Below are 21,248 nucleotides of genomic sequence, written 5' to 3' on the forward strand. Positions count from 1 at the left end.
CATACTGTCTGTATGTCACCTTATACAGGTCTCAATGATGGGGCTGCATTGCGACTGCATGTTGTAGTTGGGTGAAGCTGTGTTATGGACATCAGCCACTGCACATGCATGGTTGCTGCATGCACAGTACAGATTGTACGTGTCTCCTGTAGCCATGTTTGTATGCATTGCTATTGGTGGACATGTGTGTTGACATACATAACACATGGACTGTGGTATTATATCACGGGTGTCATGGGCAACCAGTACAGGGGTATGTGTCCTCGGTCAACATTGCTACCTCCTGTACTGTGAGCATTCAACAGACATAGACCTACATTCCATTTGCATGCATATCATTGCTTAGGCCACTGTTCTGCACGGGATACAGCAAAGGCTATGCTATGTACATATGTGTTGTGTGTGCGGTCCATGCACACATCCACTGCAATCACATGTATGACATATCCAGACGTGTGTTCGTTGGTGTACAGCAACACTCATCTGTCACAGCTGTGTAAGACCCGGGGCCCCTGGTATGTCTTGAGCTGACCTGGTCATGTATAGTGGTATCATTGCAATGCATAACACCTGTTGGAACCCTGTCGGTACATGTGTACTCTGCACAGTTGGTGTAGGCCTCTGTACAGCCCACTGGTCATGTGTCACATGGTGTTGTGGTAATGTATGGCTGTATATTGCTGCACTGACATGGTGATGTCTTGAGGGCTACAGTGTAGACTGCAGTGTGTACGTCTGTGATCTGCACCTGTGACAGCTGTGATGGCAGCTGTGTGTGTACTGGTCACTGCATGTGTGTGACTGCCCTGTGCATGGGGACAGTTATACCTTACTGTGCCCTTCCGTGTTTACACTCCATCTGCATGCAAGATGGCCCTTTGCAACTTGTGAGCATGCCCAGTATGCGGTTGTGTAGATAGACACACAGGACAGTCCAAACTGAGCCCTTGCATGTTGAGACTCCGTCTGCATGCAAGACGGCCCTTTGCAACTGCTAAGTGTGTGAGCATGCCCAGTACGTGGTTGTGTAGATAGACACACAGGACAGTCCAAACTGAGCCCTTGCATGTTGAGACTCCATCTGCATGCAAGACGGCCCTTTGCAACTGCTAAGTGTGTGAGCATGCCGAGTACGGGGTTGTGTAGATCGACATACAAGACAGTCCGAACGGACGTGTATTACTAGGCATGTGGCCATGGCCAGTGACACCTTGTGTCGGTGATGTCCCTCTGTGCATGGGCATGGCTGTTGACATCCTGTATAGCCATGGTGGTGGTCATCCAGGCAACAGATGTCCATTTTCAACATCACGATGGATGCCTACCGAGTACACACTGGTCGACTATCTTGAAGGGTGTACTGTCTGTGGCACGTCACGTGTCTATGTGTTGTTGTTGTAGTGCTTCGTAAATCTTTAGTTGCCCTGATCACACCACTGCCATGTGTTTGTCTACGTCTACCGTGGGACAGTAATATGTCTGTATGCTTTCAGACTGATCACTCTCTATACAATCCCTGTCAGCGTCCTTGTCTTTGCGGATGATGACACGCACTTCGAAGTAGGCCTCTGGGACTGCTGTGTTTAGTCATCTCGGTAGCTTATTTTGTAAATAAGTCATGCTGTAGTGTGATAGGGTAGTTAGGTGTATGTTCGACTCCCAGCCCTGCCAAGTGTGTGTGTGTGTGTGTGTGTGTGTGTGTGTGTGTGTGTGCGCATGCTCCCGTCCGCCTGGGGACTCAGTCATGCTTTTAGACGCCTCACACCACAGATATTTCCTACCGACGTCTTTGCCTTTGCAGATGATGACACACGCCTAGAAGTAGGCCTCTGGGACTGCTGTGTTTAGTAATCTCGGTAGCGCTTTCTGTAAATGTGTCACGCTGTCGTGTGATAGGGTAGTTAGGTGTATGTTCGACTCCCAGCCCTGCCAAGTGTGTGTGTGTGTGTGTGTGTGTGTGTGTGTGTGTGTGTGTGTGTGTGTGTGTGTGTGTGTGCGCGCATGCATGCTCCTGTCCGCCTGGGTCTTAGTCATGCTTTTAGATGCCTCACACCACAGATATTTCCTACCGACGTCTTTGCCTTTGCAGATGATGACACGCACCTAGAAGTGGGCCTCTGGGACTGCTGTGTTTAGTAATCTTGGTAGCGTGTTCTGTAAATGCGTCATGCTGTCGTGTGATAGGGTAGTTAGGTGTATGTTCGACTCCCAGCCCTGCCAAGTGTGTGTGTGTGTGTGTGTGTGTGTGTGTGTGTGTGTGTGTGTGTGTGTGTGCACATGCTCCCATCCGCCTGGGGACTCAGTCATGCTTTTAGATGCCTCACACCACAGATATTTCCTACCGACGTCTTTGCCTTTGCAGATAATGATACGCACCTAGAAGTAGGCCTCTGGGACTGCTGTGTTTAGTAATCTCGGTAGCGCGTTCTGTAAATGCATCATGCTGTAGTTTAATAGAGTAGTTAGGTGTATGTTCGACTCCCAGCCCTGCCAAGTGTGTGTGTGTGTGTGTGTGTGTGTGTGTGTGTGTGTGTGTGTGTGTGTGTGTGTGTGTGTGTGTGCACGCATGCTCCCGTCCGCCTGGGTCTCAGTCATGCTTTTAGACGCCTCACACCACAGATATTTCCTACTGATGTCTTTGCCTTTGTGGATGATGACACACACCTAGAAGTAGGCCTCTGGGACTGCTGTGTTTAGTAATCTCTGTAGCGCATTCTGTAAATGCGTCATGCTGTAGTGTGATAGGGTAGGTGTATGTGTGTGTGTGTGTGTGTGTGTGTGTGTGTGTGTGTGTGTGTGTGTGTGCACGCGCTCGCACTTTCTCCCGTCCGCCTGGGGACTCGGTCATGATTTTAGACGCCTCACACCACAGATATTTCCTACTGATGTCTTTGTCTTTGCGGATGATGACACACACCTAGAAGTAGGTCTCTGGGACTGCTGTGTTTAGTAATCTCGGTAGCGTGTTCTGTAAATGCGTCATGCTGTAGTGTGATAGGGTAGTTAGGTGTATGTTCGACTCACAGCCCTGTCAAGTGTGTGTGTGTGTGTGTGTTTCCAGCTGCATAACAACAGTACATTGCTTTTACAGTACTCACTCAACATAACATCTGTGCGGCATCTTTGCCTTTGCTGCTGTCTACAGGCTAGACGTATGCCTGTGTGAATGCTGTGATCTACTAATCACGGCTGTGTTTTCTGTAACTGCGTAATGCTGTTGTGTGGTACAGTGGTTACATTTGTGTTCTGCTCCCAACCCTGCCACGTGTGTTGTGTGTGTGTGTGTATGTCTGTATCTATCTATCTACATTTATTTATATATATATATATAGATAGATAGATAGATATGTATGTTGAGTTTATCACTCTTGAATTTGCTGCATTATCTGTACGTAATCACCTTGGATGTATGTACATCTGCTATGGCTCTGTGATAGTGCACATACTGTGTGCTGTAGTGATCATGGGTTATACTTGTGTAGTGACCGGTTATTGTGTTGCTGGGTATTACAAGGGGCATTGGAAACAATGTTAGTACAGCACCTTTGCATGGTCGTATGCACATCTCGGTGACAGTCAGCAGTGGTTATTACTTTGCAGTGGGAGTATGGCTCATGTCCATATGTAGTAACTGACAATTCTACGCATCTCACATTACTGACTCACGTTTATCCACAGGTTGTGGTACAGATCCCAGGACTGTATGTTTATACAGTGACAGGTGCAGGACTAGGTTGGTGTTGGATGCATGGATGGGTGTCCATGGCCAGTAATGGCAATCTCTACAGGCTGGCAGGTACAGTCTGCGACTGTCCCACAACCTCCTGTATATGGCTGACACATGCTGTACTTGTGTATATGCAGACACACACACGTACCACAAACAGCTAGGGCTATCACATAAACCCATTGCATCACCATTGGGCCATGCAATAACTGTTGTCCCTCACACACACACACCTACGTGTAACTTGGATGGCTCAATGACGGCTCTGGAAATGTAACACCACACCCTGTGCATATGATGTCACCTGTGCCACCACCTGTGATGTGTAACATTGATGCAGGATCAGACTAACCTGGTGCTGATGCACATGGTGGCTGTATTCCACTGTATTGATGTTAGAATGCTGTTAACACAAAGTGTGATACTTCCAGGTGTATATCAGCAGGCATGATGCATTGCAGCTGTGACCATCAATGTAGCACAGTTTACAGCACTGTTAATTCTTATGTTATATTCTCCATCCATTTGCCATTTCACTGATGTGTGTAGTATTGGCAGCATGTGTGTCTGAATGTGCAGTACGTGTGTGATGTGTTTAGTACACATGTATACATGCTTACAAATGTGTACACTGGCATACATGACATTACCCGGGCTTCACCATTCGTACACTAGCTTACTCGTTCTTCAACACACACACATGCTGACACATGTGCACACATGCTTACTGGCGCGCACGGGCGCGGACACACTGTGGGCAGGTTTGCAGGTAACATCGGTGGTATCCATGGCGTACACCGTCAATCTCCTGACTTTCCTAGAATAGCTCATAACACGCCTCTTCCACTGAGTACTGACAGCGAACATGTGACACTGCTCCGGTAAGATTACAGTGTTTTAAACATATGCACTCATGTTGTCACCTATCTTCTACTCCACTAGTCCCCTTACCCACACTACACTGTAGAGGCTTGGCCCATATGGCATGACATGTTGTGATTCACTATCCTCAGCCTCACTTGCATCACATTGCCTACAAATGCTTCATTACATCTCTGACAGAGCGCTTCCACACATAAGCAGTACGCAGTTGCCATGTTGTCTCCAGCTTGCCATTCATCTGCATGGCGTACTAACATCTAACTAAACCTACATTTTCTATGTCTATTATACATATTAGACTTGTTTTGAAGTGCAGCGCATTCTCGTGGCGCTACGCTACGCTTCCACACCGGAGATCGGGGGAGGACAACTACAGTTTTATTGATATCCAATGAACAATAATGCCACTGGCCTTAGATTTGGACATTGGCATGCTTCTTTGACGGTATTCATACCGTATTTGCAGCTGTCATTGCTCCATTTAACAACGTGCAGATCGTTAGTCTCATAACATCTGGGTACATTTCTGCACATAACTCTGCTCTTGCACGGACAGCTGACTGTTTCATGTATCGCATATTTGCATAGCTTTCAAATACAAATGGGGTATGTTGCAAATCCCAACATTGTCCGTGCAACGTTCGTGTTACAGGCGGTCTTACATGCCCCTACAGGCGTTTGCTGGATAGCTTGACAGACATCTTTCCTTGCTGTACTCTCACTCTACTCGTACATGCTGGAGGCTTCGTGTATCATGGCCTAGTTTTGCTGTGTGCTATGTCTGTTTGTGGTGTGTGCATGGCTGTGGGTATGTCCCACGTCATTTGTAAAGATGACAGCCCTATAGGTACTTCATGTAGACTACTGTGTCATTTGACATGTCAGCACATACCTGCAGCCAATACTGAACGTCCGACTGCAGCGCTTTTCATAGCTTCTGAGTTATCTTGCAGTCAATAATGCTGTTTCCTCAGACATGTATCTGTTTCTGATCATACCTCTCAACCTCCTAGATCAAACTCTGGACAAAGCCTTAACTGATGGGGGGACAAATAGGGGCAGATTTTAAATATTGCTCTTACAAACGTAGATAGTTGACAGAATAATAGGTTTTGCATTAGTATGACTTTTCTGAAGGATTTGGAGTCTTAAACTCAAATGTTTGTCATTATTTCATGACTTCAGTTCTCAGGTATTTGCCAGACAGGTACAGATTTTAAGAGGAACACACCAAACATATGAGGCAAAACTCTGCACATTCTGCGTAAATCTGTGCAGTTGCAAGGTATGTTTCTGATACAGGATATCAATTGTCTGACACCAATACACACACACTGTATGGTGGCATCACAGGCCAGATGCCATTGCATTTCTATTGCAGGACACACCCACCCAGAGGGTTGTATTCCTCACAAAGGCCAACAGGTGCTTATCCACACTAATTATTCTATCATGTACCTTATGTGTACGCCGGTATTTGCGCTTTGTCAGTGGCAGAGCTCACGTACGAGTATGGGGGACTGGACACTGTATCAGTGACACTGCATGACACCCTGAGGGACACATTTCTTTTGAGTCTATTAACCTTCCACATTGACTTTCACAGGGCATACGTTGTCATTCACATTTGTCGAAGTACATGCTTTTGACTTGTACATGTTTTGTCATTTGTCCTGATGTCTTTCTTCTCACCTGTCCAACTAGTATCACTAGTTCTGTACATTTATTTTAGACGGGTTACCTTCATACCTCTCACCTGTACACATTATGGGTAAACGCCCCAACGTTTGACCTATGATCTTGTTACATTTGTCATAATAATGTGCCTTTCTGTTAAATTACTGGCAAGGCATTACAGACTGTGCGGTTAGATAATAGTGACTGACATTTCTTTTTCATGATTACTAACCCTCATAACATTCGTATTCCTGACTACGCCATTATTCTATCAACATTCTAACTTGGCTTCTCAGCGCTTCTGTGGATCACTAGTGATATCTGCATTGCTTACTGTACTTATTTCCTTGTTTCACTTGAAAGAAAGTTACTGTTTGTCATTTTTGTATTTAGTTACTTGTAACACATTGCACTCAAGTTACCTGGCACTTGCTCACTAAAGCAATTATATAAGTCAGCACTAAAAATTAAAAGCACTACACCCTCACTCCCCATTGGCCCTTGTTTTCAATTTTTAAGGAATTCCCAATATTATTCTAGCATGTCCAAAGGTCAGTTGTCAATCTCCTCTCCAGTCCAGCTGGTGAATCTGGGAATCTTGAGGCAATGTTATAACTGCCTCATGTACACAGACAACCCTCTCCTCCTCCCACATAACACAAATACTTGCAAGAGATGCAGCTATTTAGCCAAACTGGAGGCTGAGCTCTCTCAACTCAGGACTGGCAAGACCAGACAGGAGGAGAAGGCAACTACACACACCACAAAACCAGCCTCACATAATGCTACCACACCACTGAATCAAACACATAAACACACAAAGACATACTCGGAGGCTCTGAGTAAAAATTTACCTAAACAGCAGAGGCCTCCAAAGCAGACACCCAAACAACTGCTAACTCAAGACACCCCACAAGCAACACATAAACCACAAAAGCAGTGTGCAAAGCAGTCACAGCCCTTAAGGCCAAATACAACACCAAACATACTTGTCATAGGTGACTCCATAGTCAGACATACTGACATCCCACTCACCAGGCTAAACAAGGAGAGGGTCACAGTAAGCTGCCTATCAGGCGCTAGAATCCGCCACATAACACAAGCACTCGGGTCACTCCATGGCAAGTACAAATATGACACAGTCATTTGTCTGCCTGGGATGACATGCTTGACAAGCCACGCTGCTTCGCAAGGGAAGGCTTGCACCTTTCACCCCTGGGATTCCGGATATTGGCTAAGGCTCTTGCCACCCCCATAGTGCCTTTTTTAGGCAAGGCTCAAATTCTAAACCTACCACCCTAGAAAACAAAAATGGGAAGAAACTGAGGGTAATGCTGCTCAATGCCAGAAGTCTAAATCTCAAAATGCACGCACTCGAGGCCCTTCTCAGTATGGAGAACATCGATGTCTGTGCTGTAACTGAAACCTGGTTCAAGGCTCCTGAGAGCACCCCGGCACTATTAGGTTTTACCTCATATCATGCCCGCCCCAAAACCCAGACCACACCACAAAAGGAGGGGTGTATCCATATTCATAAAGGATACCCACACCTCCAGGTTGGTGGCAACTCACGGTTGGAAACCATCCAGGTGCAACTAACCATAGGTAAAACTGCTCTACAAATTGTAGCATGCTACAGGCCACCCTCTCAAACTCAGGAACCCCACACAGCCTTCCTGAAGACACTGGAGGCTATAAATGTATCTCCAAACACCATCATATTGGGTGACTTCAACTACCCGAATATAGACTGGGAACATTACTCAAGCCCTAACTTTCTAGCCCAATGGTTCCTGGAGTTCATAAATTCAAATGCCATGGAACAGCTAGTCACTGTTCCCACGAGAGGAGAAAATATACTAGATCTCATTATCACAAACATGGGGACAAAATGCTCCACACCAGAAGTATATCCCTCATTGGTGAGATCTGATCATAAACTAATCTCACTGGAAATCCACATCCCGCCCCATCCCAAACAAAACCACAGTGAAGAACTTCTCTAAAGCAAACTTCACACTACTCAAGACTGGTGTGGTATCCTTCAAGGCCCCTGAGCCAGTGGAAACCACAACCCAAGCTGCGGAAGCCCTTACAAATGCCTTCTATGAACACCTCCAGGACTGCATGGATCAGGCAATCCCAAATAAAACCAAGACTCTTTCCACAAAGGGCAAACGTCCAGTCTGGTGGACCCCAGCCATTAACAAACTTTACAATAAGAGGAGAAAGCTATTACATGATAGAACAAAATCCATAAAAGGGAAGTCACCCCTGATCATTATTAGTAAAAAAATACGAGCACTCATAAAATCAACTAAGGCCTTTGAGAGAAAAATTGCCATGGATTCAAAGGACAATCATAAGGCCTTTTTCAGCTATGTTAGGAACCTGTGTGGAAACTCCCAGATATGCTCAGAATTAGTCCAAAATGATACAAAAATCACTGAACCCACAGACATTGCCAACATACTGGCAGACAGGTTCAGTGCAAACTTCACCCCTTTCCCCTAAAGGAGAGATAACTATCCCAGCAGAGTGTAGCCTCCCAGACATCTCAAATGTGCAGGTGAAAGCTGCTCTCTAAAGCTAAAAACACAGCATCAATGGGACCGATGGTGTCCCCGGCTGTGTGCTACATGAGCTAAATGAGGAATTAAACCCGCATAAGGCAGCTGTTTAATCTCAGCCTTACCACAGGATACGTGCCCAAGGAGTGGCGATGGCAACTGTGGTCCCACTCCACAAAGGCGGTGCCTCACGGACCCTGGTAATTACCGCCCATAAGCTTAACAAGTCTAGTCTGCAAAGCTATGGAGAGGATCATAATGGAGCTCATAAACAAAGATATAGGGACTTGCAGACATTGGACCCGACCCAGTTTGGCTTCAAGGGAGATCATGCCTTTTGAATTTGGTCGACTTCTTCAAACAGTCACCAAGGCCATTGATGAGGGAAAGGCAGTCCATACAGCCTACCTTGACCTTGCAAGCTTGACACAATACCCCACTTGGGTATTGTAGAAAACTTACCAGCTTAAATGTAAACCCATATGTCACAAGATGGGTTGCAAACTGGCTTAAGGACAGAACCCACAGGGTTAGAGTTGCTGGCTATGTCAGACTCCAAGCCGGTCACAAGTGGTGTCCCACAGGGCTCGGTCCTTGGCCCCTATTGTTCGGCATCTACTTCTCAGAAGTACAGGCCAACATGGGAGGACTTTTGACAAAGTTTGCAGACGACTGCAAACTGGGCCATAGTGGAAAGTGCATCGGACACGGATATCCTTCAGAAGGGACTCACGGAAACAGATATCTGGTGCCAGAGCCATGGCCTGAAGTTAAACCCCAAAAAATGTATAGTCATACCCTTCGGGAAAAACAAGGTAACCCCAAGCTACCATATAGGTGGCAATCCACTAAGCACAGAAGAGGTTATCAGGGACCTGGGGACCCAGGTTGACAGTGGCCTTTCTTTTGACACTCACGTTGCTAAAGTGGTTAGAAAGATCTTTTACATTGCCCACCTGATCATGAAGGGATTCACATCCAGATCTAGTGAGGTCATTGTTCCCCTGTACTCTTCACTTATCAGACCAATGATCGAGTACAATGCCCCATTCGGGATTTATCTCACCCGACATCTGCAGCAATTGGAGAGACCCCAAAAGTTCCTCACCAAAAGGATATAGGGACTCCAAAATCAGTCATATGCTGCCAGATTGAAGAAACTCCAGCTCTATTCAGTCGCATACCGTCTGCTCAGAGGTGACATGTGCCTGACATACAAGGCCATGTCCAACCCGGAATTAATGGACATGCTCCACCTCAAAAAATCCAAATCCACCAAAACCACTAGAGCAAGCGACTTAAACCTTAGCACGGATATAAATAGGACGTGCTGGAGGGATAGATTTATCACTCAGAGACTCCCTATGCTGTGGAATAAAATCCCGGTCCATGTGAGGCAGAGCACCTTGCTGGCTCTGTTCAAGAGAAATCTTGACCTGTGGATGTGAGATCGTAGGTTTACCCCAGGAATCATCTCTGTGTCACTGCTGGACAGAGGCACAACAAACTAATGGGCACAGTATTTTTTCATATAAGGGGTGGCGTAAGCCACAAAAATTTGGGCTAGGCTTATAAATGCCTTAGGGCAGATAGTCTAGTATAAACCTATGAACCTATATTTATATAGTCCCTATTTGTATTCCATGTACTATGCCTTAGTCCAGCTGTCTTATTCTGACAGTTTGGCAGGTATGGTTACCATCTTGATCGTACGCATGTCCATCCATGATAATCACCTACATGACACTGATATAGGTCCCTACGTCTTCCCCCAATGGTTTACACAAAATCCAGTAGATGGGTTGAACCTTTTTGGAGAATATAGGCGTGTGCTATACCCACATAGGTATATTGATCACTCCCATGGGGAGGACCTAATAAATCTGTGCCAACCAACACCTAGGCCCATTTTTGCATACCCATAATTCCCATACCTGACACCCCTCCACAGTACCTATTAGACATGTTTAATGTGAGTGATAATAAAATGTGAGGACACTTCTAAGCACTCCCCACTCTCCGGATATCGGATCGTACGTCATACATTCTATCGACCCATGTGTTATTACCCTTGCACCTGCTACTGTTGCATGTACAGCTATATCATAGTTGCAGCTGTGACTTCATTTGCATCAATGATGGTTCGCACTTCGTATGGGATCAATTTTTGGGGTCCTGCAAAGGACACCTATATTCATGTTTAAAGTGTAGAACTTGCACTGGTACTTTCCGGGCAATGGTTTGGAGAGCAGCGGTTTATTCACCTTTCGTGCATGTCTGTCTGTCTATCCATAATAGCTATACCGTGACCTATTTATGTATATGTGTTATATCTACAGGGACATATGTTTGTTGTGTATAGATATATACATGTACATATATACATATGTCTGTATATTCCTCATATCATGATTTGCTTTGGTTTACGTCTGTGGATTATGTGTATACACAGATATATATATCCATATCATACCTTTCAACTGTACAGATTTTCGATGAATGTACAGCTGTTTGCCTCTATCTTTGGTCTGTTTTTCATAACCTTGTGTCTATCTGGCAATTTAGTGGCATATCATTAAAGACTGATGTTGGAAAATAATGACAAGCATTTCAGGTTACGACTTCATACCCTTCAGAGAATCCATGCTAGTGACACATCTGTTATTCTATCCACTTTCTATGTTTGTTAGGGCAATATCTGGGGATTGTCCCTATTTGTACCAGTTGTTTTCATGGCTTTGTCCTGTTTCATACTTTACGGAGTTAACAGGTATGAGCCATGTATATATAACGTGGAGAAAACAGCATTCGTTTGCTATGCTGTGGGTGGATTACACATGCGCAGGCACACTTGCATATCCTTATTGTGGGTTACATATGTTTAATAGATATTTGTGCTTACATGGCCTTACATACTTCTGACCATAGCAGTTACATATCTGTATTCCGGTTTACGGACTGATGCGAAACACACGTTCACCTTTACATATTTAAATGTGTGTACAGCACGAATGTATTCATTACACTCTAAAGTTATATGTGCAATGGTCGTAGGTCAACCGGGACTGCATTCACGTTGGCCGGATGCTGGAGCCACTATTCTATTGGTGTTCTGCCTCATTGATATGCATACCCATAGTACTTAGCTACATCAACATACGCCTCACCGCCTCACTTACAACACAGGCATCCATTCTCCTGCTGGGAAAAACGCGGTACTACATATTACACATTCCCTATTGCCTACTGCTGTGGACCCCGGCTGCATTGTTAATCACTCCAAGGATATGCAGAACACCAAGGCATATAATCCTGGCACATACAGGTCTTTGATTGTCATGGTGTTCATGTAGTGATCTGGGTTTAGGCTTGTCCGCCTGATGAACGGAACTTCCCTGGCCGAGTTCAAATGTCAGACGAAGCATATGGGCAGGGAGTTTCTCCCTATTATGAATTTTTACTTGTGTTTATAGACACAGATGTTTGGGCACCTGTCAGCAGCTTATTCTGTTGGCAATACATATTATGGGTGAGGTTGTTACGGTCCATACTCCACGGTGACGGGTGTTCCCATTCACATTTGACTGTTACCTGTATTCAGTCATACGGGGATTATTATCTTGGACATAAAGTGACTACAGGTATGCAGTTGTACATTACACAAATGTGAAGGGTTGTTACTGTAAATATGTATGGACCATACCTCTCAACCTCTTAGAGCAACAAATCTGCGCAAAACCTACATGATGGGGGGACTAATAGGGACACATTTTAACTATTGCTCTTACAAGCTTAGAATGTTGATAGAATACTAGGTTTTGCATTAGCATGACTTTTCTGCAGGATGTGGAGTCTTAAACTCAATATAATTCTCATTATTTAGTGACATCAATCCTCAGCTATTTACCAGACAGGTGCAGATCATTTGAGGCACACAACAATAATATGAGGTAAAACTCTGGTCATTCTGTGAATATCTGGACAGTTGAGTGGTATGGTACTATGCTGTTGTGTTCTGGCACATCAGTAGCTCAGCATTAAACACTGACGTCAGAACGTGCTGGCAGACAGTTGGGTTTCAGAATTCATACTCTGGACATTAATGCCATTGTGCAAACTGTTATTATATCATATTTCTATGTTTCTAAATCTTTACCAATTGTCCCTGCTTTTGGACCTTTGTCTCACTTGTATTCATGGCTCTGTCCAGATATCTAGCTCACACAGGTTGACAGGTATGGTCGGTCATGCCTGCACACAGTAAGTATCCCTCAAACTTGGTCAGGGTTGTCCTGTTTACATCAGTGTCTTCCTCACCCTTATGCCATTTGCCACTATGCGAATGTGTGCAATATATTCTCCGCCTATTCGTGTCGGGACACGTGTGTCACGGGAAGGTGTTTTTTCCTGGATAGTAGGTTATGCATGACCACTTAGATCTGGACAGTGTCATGGACCTCTACTTCATGTTCTGACTTGTGTCCAGATATCTACAAGATTGGACATCATGTCATCATACCTATTCTACTATTTACACAAGTTAGTTATCCCATGAGGGATATCCCAAAAATTGGACAAGACCAAAACAAGACCGATATCAAAGATTCTTTTGGCTTTATGAAAATGTGCAGGGGGTTTTACATGCAGGGGATACATGGTTTGCAATCCTGAAACAGCCTAGGGTGACAATACCTACTACATATGTGTAGGGGTCACTATGTGTAGCTGTGTCTGCAAAGAACCAGTAGGCCAAGTACGGCTGGATTTGGTGGACGTTCTGGTACAGGGGCAGGTTGTGTGATGTGGAGGGTATGCTGGGTAGGCCATTATGCATCCAGGTGTGTTGCATTTGTTATGGCCAGTTCCATCAGAACCAATCTGTGGGTATGTGACGGTGACATATTTATACATTTGTCTCGCACATTTCCATATTCATATGTTTGTGGGATTGTGTTCTACACTATGGCCTGTCTGCTTGTCTTGCAGGTGTTTCTCCATGTGTTTGTGCTTCTTTCCACTTCACCCACTGCCCCCTCCTGCACCTCCGGTTCACCTTTTCTGCATATGACACAGTATCGCCTTTGCAGATTTTACCATTACCCATCCACCCCTCACACGCAAATTCCTCACACACCATAGATCACTACTTTGGTTGTTGGCCCATGACACGGCCAGACTAACACATTGACTACCCTACATGTGTCCGGTACCTTTATGGTTGTGTGGACTACCCTGCCATGTTTATGGTTGTGTGGACTACCCTGCCATGTTTGCTTTCCACGTGCTAAACCTCACGCACATAGGTACACGCCCATACTTCACTTTCATTACTTGGTTGGTATACCCGGGTACTACCCATTCGACTGTGTCACATACAAGTTCGGCTTATACCGCTGACTTTCGGATTTTGCAAACCTGTTGTACTCATTGGTAGGATGGAACCTTTTCCTATGTCCATGCTATTCCTTACACATATCCGACTGTTGTGGACAATGCCTCCCCATGGTCGACGGTTGTGTTTCCACCTTTTCCATTGGCCACAGTGTGAGATTTGCGGTGAACACAGCACATTTTACAGGCCGACACATACCCACGGTCAGTTCGGCAGATAGAACTTACAATTCATGCCTATATCTAAGCTTAGTCTTGTAGCATTTCGGTAGCTTATTCTGTTTCTTCTGCCATTTATGGAATATACGTACGGAGAAAAACTGTTTATTGCAACTATTACATGACCTCTGAGGAATAATTATGTCCTATAATCTCTGGACATTTGCCATGTTTACAAGTTTGTGTCAGGACACCTCTGTCCACAGAGGGACTGTCGCTCACAAAGTGGGACAGGTGGTAATCTTAGTCAATGGTACGGATAATACTGTTCCTTTCGGCCTACATGTGTCCTTATTGTTGTAGCTGTTTATATGCTCCTTCTGTTTCGTTTACATGCGTATTCTATTGCCTGTCACATTTGGTATGTGGAATACGGACATACCTTTTTGTATGTGACTATTACATCCCTTGTGGGATATGATTCGGACATACGGTCACTACATATATCTACATTCTCCTCATGTACTTTGTTATGGACACATCTGCACAGCTATGTACCCTCCCTCACATTATGGGTCAGCTGGTGACCATCTCCATTGGGCTGGACGTAACTACTGGCGGTGCGCTAATATATGATACATTTCACTTCCACATGGTATAGCTATCAACACTACGTTGGACTACGGGCACACGGTTTTCATGTCATTTGTTCAAGGGTAGGGACCTGTTATTCCCTACCGTACATTTGTGTTTGATTCTTCATTTTCTGTTTGCAGGGACTATCTTGCATGCTTTGCATACGTTTCAGTATCCACAGACACTCATAGGTGCGATTACTATTGCAGGTGGAATATAATATTCAGCAGTTTAGGTTGCTCCTCGACAGCCAACATTGACACGCCTCCCTGTGCAACTTCGATACGCCCCATGCACTCACGCACGTTTCCTATGCACGTGGCTGTGGCGGCTGCGCACCTTCATTAATATGCATATGGCGCGACTACTCCATATATACACCGCACGGCCGGCACAAGCGTTACGCCGAGCTTCATGAATCCCGGGGATTTACTATAAAATCAATTTCTTACATAAAGTGAGATTCTCTCATCACCATTCTAGCTGCCCTCACCAATTGGCCTTTTACTACAGCTCTTTTTTGATGTGGTGGATGGCAGCTAGAAAAGTCCAAAATTTTAGATGTTAACATTTTTGGTTCATTGTCAAAGAAATTTCCACATCCAAATAATGAGGCATGTGAGTTACGTTGGCAGTTGAGGCTCAGTGCCACAGTTTTTCCAGGTTTAAACGAATGTACTAGTATTTCAAGTATTTTAAACATGAAAAGATATGGTTGTTTTTTATAAAAACTTGTTTATATTATTGAGTTTATATAGTTCAACATTATTAAATATATTTTCAACATTTTTAATAATTTTAACAAATTTAGTGATGTGTTTTAAGTAGTTAAACAGCAATGGTGGAATTAATTAATTGATTTATTGGTGAGGGTATTTATGGGAAGTGACATTTACTGGTGTTGTACTGATGAAGTCTTGTCCTTGATACAGATGAAAGTGCTTAACTAATGCAATAAACTTTTTTTCTGGAGCATCTTGGTTAGCCTTCTGGTGGTTCAAGTTTTAATTGTTGATTTGCCTTTGGTTATTATGTCTACTCACCTTAGCAACTTGAAGACACCCTACTCTGCACTCTTCTTCTCCTTCCCCCTTCTTCCTGCTACAACCATAATACGAACACCTCTGTACTACTAAGGCATCATTCAGTTTCACCTCATTGTTTCTAATCTTGTAATCTCTGATATCTCTTTAAATATCTTATTAGAATTGCGTCTCATTTACCACATACTAATTTGTGTGACATATAATATGACTAGAGTTTTTCCTAGCATTTTTCTCCAACTCATATTATTGCTTTTCATTGCACTTTACTATGAAACATATGTGCTATGCTTTTCTCATTACAACATTTTTTTCACTTTTATGTTTTGTAGTATAACATTATACATTGTGATTTAAAATATCTGTACTTGATTTTTGAAATATTGTGATTGTGAGGCTTTTCTCCTGGGGCCTCCACTGAAAATGGGCACTTTCTGGCACAGACTTTCCCTGTAAACAAATGTCATATTAATAAATAAATACATAAATAAATAAAGCAGCCCTTTCCTGCCAGAGGAGTGCAGACTTTGATCCTCTTCATATACAATGACTGGTTTGGAACCCATGGGAACCACAAAATAAATGCCTGAAAGCACTGACAGAATCTACTTAAAGTATGAAAACAAGTAATGCAACTGCAAAATAATACTTAATTTTGCTTTTCTTAAACAGGATTACTTCAGATGCAGCAAAATCTCTCAAATTCTGGCATCATCGCCAAACAATGAGCAGCTATGGATAACCAAATGATATGAACTATACCCTGCTCTCAATAATTTGTTACCTGGGTAGTTTGTGTCTAATTTACAGTATGTGGTGAGTCCATGCATGTTGTGGTATTGTGTGCATTGTTATTGTTATATGTTATGCTTATTCTAACCCACACCTGTGAGACAGCTGCTATGTCTTAGCCACTGTCACAACATGCATCTCACATAGTCACCCCCTGCACCTGCAGCCTTCACAGACTCCTTGTCAGGCACCACCTGTGCTACTGACTCTGTGGCCTCCTCCTCCGGACGTGTATCTGCCCTGCTATAGCTGTTTGTGCATCAACATGTCTTGTAATATTACACACATTGTACAGATTTTACAGCATGATCCAAGAAAATGCTGTAGTGTGGTACAGTCAACAAGTGTTTTTGAATGGAAACACTTGCAATGGATCCAGCACAGCAGGTATTACACCGTACTTTCCAGCCAATGGGAGATGTTATGAGACTGTGAAAAATCTCCTAACCCTAACAACCAAGAGGTGTATGTCTTTATGATAATAAATTAAAGCACTAATAAAAGTTGATATTATTTGTTTCTCATAATGGCTTTTTGTTTCATGTTTTGTGTCTGATGTTACTTCCTAGCTGTAGTTGAAAATCTTCATTTCAAATCAGTCTACTATCCTGATAAAAACACACAATAAATAAATACAATAAAAATAAAAAATTAACAGCAAATGAGCGGCAGAGGCAACCATGTAAAGCGCAAATAGCCAGTCTTACAAAAAACGACAATCCTTTATTGGTGTACACAGGTAAGCGCTTTCACATACTGCTTCATCAGACCAAGAGACACCTGATCCATATACCCAAGTCTTAAATAGTCATCATAGTCATGTGACTTGACTCACACAAAACACTATCAATTATACAAGTGGGCAGACTTAAAAGACAACTATATATCATACAAAAATAAAAGCATATATAGATGTATGCTCACAATAAAAAACATGAAAGTGTCATCTCATTGAAAAATATATACATATATGATTAATCAAAGCACAGATAACTAATGAATAAATAGGATCACACTTCCCAGATTAAAAATACAAACTAAAAACATGAAATATAAAGAACAAGGTGGCCTAATGGTTAAGGTGTTTGCCTTACAAACACAAGGTACAGGGTTTGAGTCTCACAAGGGATAATTGGCTAGGCTCACAAGGGCAGTTAGCTTAGTACTAATCTATGAACAACTAAACATAAAAAGCCTCTGCTGGTGTTCACAGTGAAAGGAGAAACAACCATTAACAAGCTTTATTTTTATCCTGAAAATAAAAAAAGTGTTTATTTATGCATGTATGTATGACTTTAACTGGTTTTGAATACTAAAATGAACCATTTTCAGGCTCTGCACTAGTGTATGTAATGTACAAAAGATAAGGCAACAAGCAACATTCCAAAGCAAAATATATTTCAGTATTCATAGGATCATAGGAAGTTACTAGGCTATTGGCTCTGAGGCCCTTACAAGCCTAGCCAAGAATTTAGTCCATGATCCAACAAGTCAGCACCCTATGCCACTGTCCAGCAGGGACACAGGTGGAATCCCAGGAGTGTATTTTCTGTTCCCCATCCAGTTATCCAGGTTGCACTTAAAAAGGTTTAATGAGGTACTCTGCTTTACGTGGAGAAGGAGTCTATTCCACAAAAGGGGGTGTCTCTGGAACAAAATCAGTCCCACCAAAAAGTCCTTGTTGAGGTCACACATGCGTGTTACTCTAGTGGAGCTTGACTTGTGGATATGCAGCAGTCCTATCAGGGTGGAGTCTGAGATTGCTTTGTTTGCCAGACAGCAGTCACCTCTGAGGAGTCTGTAGGAGACTGAGTAGAGGGACAGGGCTTTTAGACTATCTGTGTAGGATAGATGTTTGAGGCCCTGGATTCTCTGGGTGAGTAACCTCTGTGATCTCTCCAGCTGCTGCATGTGCGTTGTGAGGTACATGCTGAAAGGGGAATTGTACTCAATAATGGGTTTTATAAGGAAAGAATACATGGATGTTATCACCACCTTGTCCCTGGATGACATACCCTTACAAATGAGGTGGGCCGTATGGAAAGCTTTTCGTACAACAGAGGAAATATGGTAATCAAAAGTCAGCTTGGTATCAACCTGGGTGCCCAGTCCCTCATGACTGATTGTGTGGTTAGTGCCTTATTATCAATGTGATAATTTGTGGGGAAGTCACTCTCCCCAAAAGGGATGATGATGCATTTTTTGACATTCAGTTTGAGGCCATGTTTCTGGCACCAGTCATTTTGTTGGGTGAGACTCTCTTGGAGGATGTCTACATCACTAGGGGAATTGATGACAGCACCCAGCTTGCAGTCATCTGCAAACTTGATCAGCCATAGTCCACTGGATTTGGCCTGCACCTGTGAGAAGTATATCTCATACAGCAGAGGCCCCAAGACCGATCCCTGGGGTACACTGCTTGTTATGGGTCTACTACTTGAGGTGGCTTCCCCTAGTTTGACTAGGTGGGTTCTATCAGTGAGTCAGTTTGCTACCCAGCTGGTAACATATGGATTGATGCCTAGTTAGTATTGAAGGCCTTGGCCAGGTCAAGGTAGGCAGTGTGAACTGTCTTCCCCTCGTCTATGGCATTGGTGACTGTCTCAAAGAAGTTGACCAAATTTAACAGGCATGACCTCCCTTGACAAAACCAAACAGTGTGGGATCAAGTGTCTGGAGGTTGCCAATGTCCTTGTTAATGAGGTCCATGATAATCTGTTCCATGGCCTTGCAGATCAAGTAAGTTAGGCTGATGGGTCTATAATTTCCTGGATCAGTGGATGCTCCACCTTTGTGCAAAGGGATGACAGTAGCTATCTTCCACATGGCTGCGATGAAGCCAGTACTCAGGCTTTGGTTGAATAGGGTGCATAATGGTGCTGCAAGTTCCTGCCTGACTTCATGTAGGATGCAGTCTGGGATGTTATCGGGTCCCATGGAGGACGTATTTTATGCCTTTGAGAGGGCAGTGATGACTTGCTCCATAGAGATAAGGAGAGGGTGCAGGTACTGGGGATATCCTGTTTTGCTGATGGGGGGGGGGCAGAGGAGTGAAGTTTTCACTGAATCTGTCTGCCAGCAGGTTGACTATATCTACAGAGTTTGTGTATGTGGTGTCCTTGACCACCATTTCTAAGCAGATTTGGGAGTTTCCCTTGAGATTATGGACATATGTGAAGAAAGCCTTATGATTTTCTTTAGTAGATGTGGCCAGTTTAGACCTGGTTTGCTTTGGAGGATTTCACTAGTGCTCTTGTTTGCTTGTTCAGGCTAAGGAGAGATTGCTTTCAATTAGGCACCTACTTTTCCTTTTATTATAGAGTTTATTTATTGTAGATGCCCACCAGACAGGTTTACTCTTCCTTGAGGAGGATGATTTCATCCTGTCTGGTATTCCATCTATATAAATGCTCATATAGTACTTTGGTGTATGTTTGGACATATGTTCCAGTTCCTATGGCAGGGGAAGGGGCTGTGAAGCTGTTTATACCTTCTATCAGGAGGTTGTAATCAGTTTTGGAGAAGTTTTTTTTGTTTGACCCTAGCTGGGGGGGGGGGGGTCAGGGGAGATGGTGACTTTGAAAATGACTGCTTTGTGGTCGGATCTTACCAGGGATGATAACACTGTAGGGATGCTGCAGTGGTTACTCATGTTGGTTAATACTAAGTCCAAGATATTTTCACCTCTTGTGGGGGTGTCAACCAACTGGTCCAAGGAATTTGCATTGATGAAATCAAGGAATCTCTGGGCATCTGTGTTTTGGCATGAGTATTTCTTCCAATCTATGGTTGGATAGTTAAAGTCACCCAGGATCAGGGTAAAGGGTTGGATCTTTATAGATTTGAAGAGGTCCAGATAGGTGGAGTGGGCATCTTGAGTCAGAATTGGAGACCTATAGCTAGCTATGATATGAATAGGGGTCTTGTCAATTGTTAACTGCACCTGGAATGTTTCCTGTGCATCATACTGTTTGATCAGCCTAGAGAAGCATATGTCTTTTATATATATATATATATATATATATATATATATATATATATATATATATATATATATATATATATATATATATATATATATATATATATATATATATATATATATATATATATATATATATATATATATATATATATATATATGTATATATATATATATATATATATATATATATATATATATATATATATATATATATATATATATATATATATATATATTGCAACTCCACCTTCTTTTGTTTTGCTGCCCACGGTTTAGGCTCTGAATGAATGATATGATGAGTTTCCTGGTATGTCTGGGGTGCTCTCTGCAGCTTTGAACCAGGTTTCTGTGACTGTACAAATGTCAGCTTCTTCCAGAGTTAAGAA

The sequence above is a fragment of the Protopterus annectens genome, chromosome 8.part0 (genome assembly GCF_019279795.1).
Source record: "Protopterus annectens isolate FY-2018-M chromosome 8.part0, PAN1.0, whole genome shotgun sequence".
Lineage (NCBI taxonomy): Eukaryota > Metazoa > Chordata > Ceratodontiformes > Protopteridae > Protopterus > Protopterus annectens.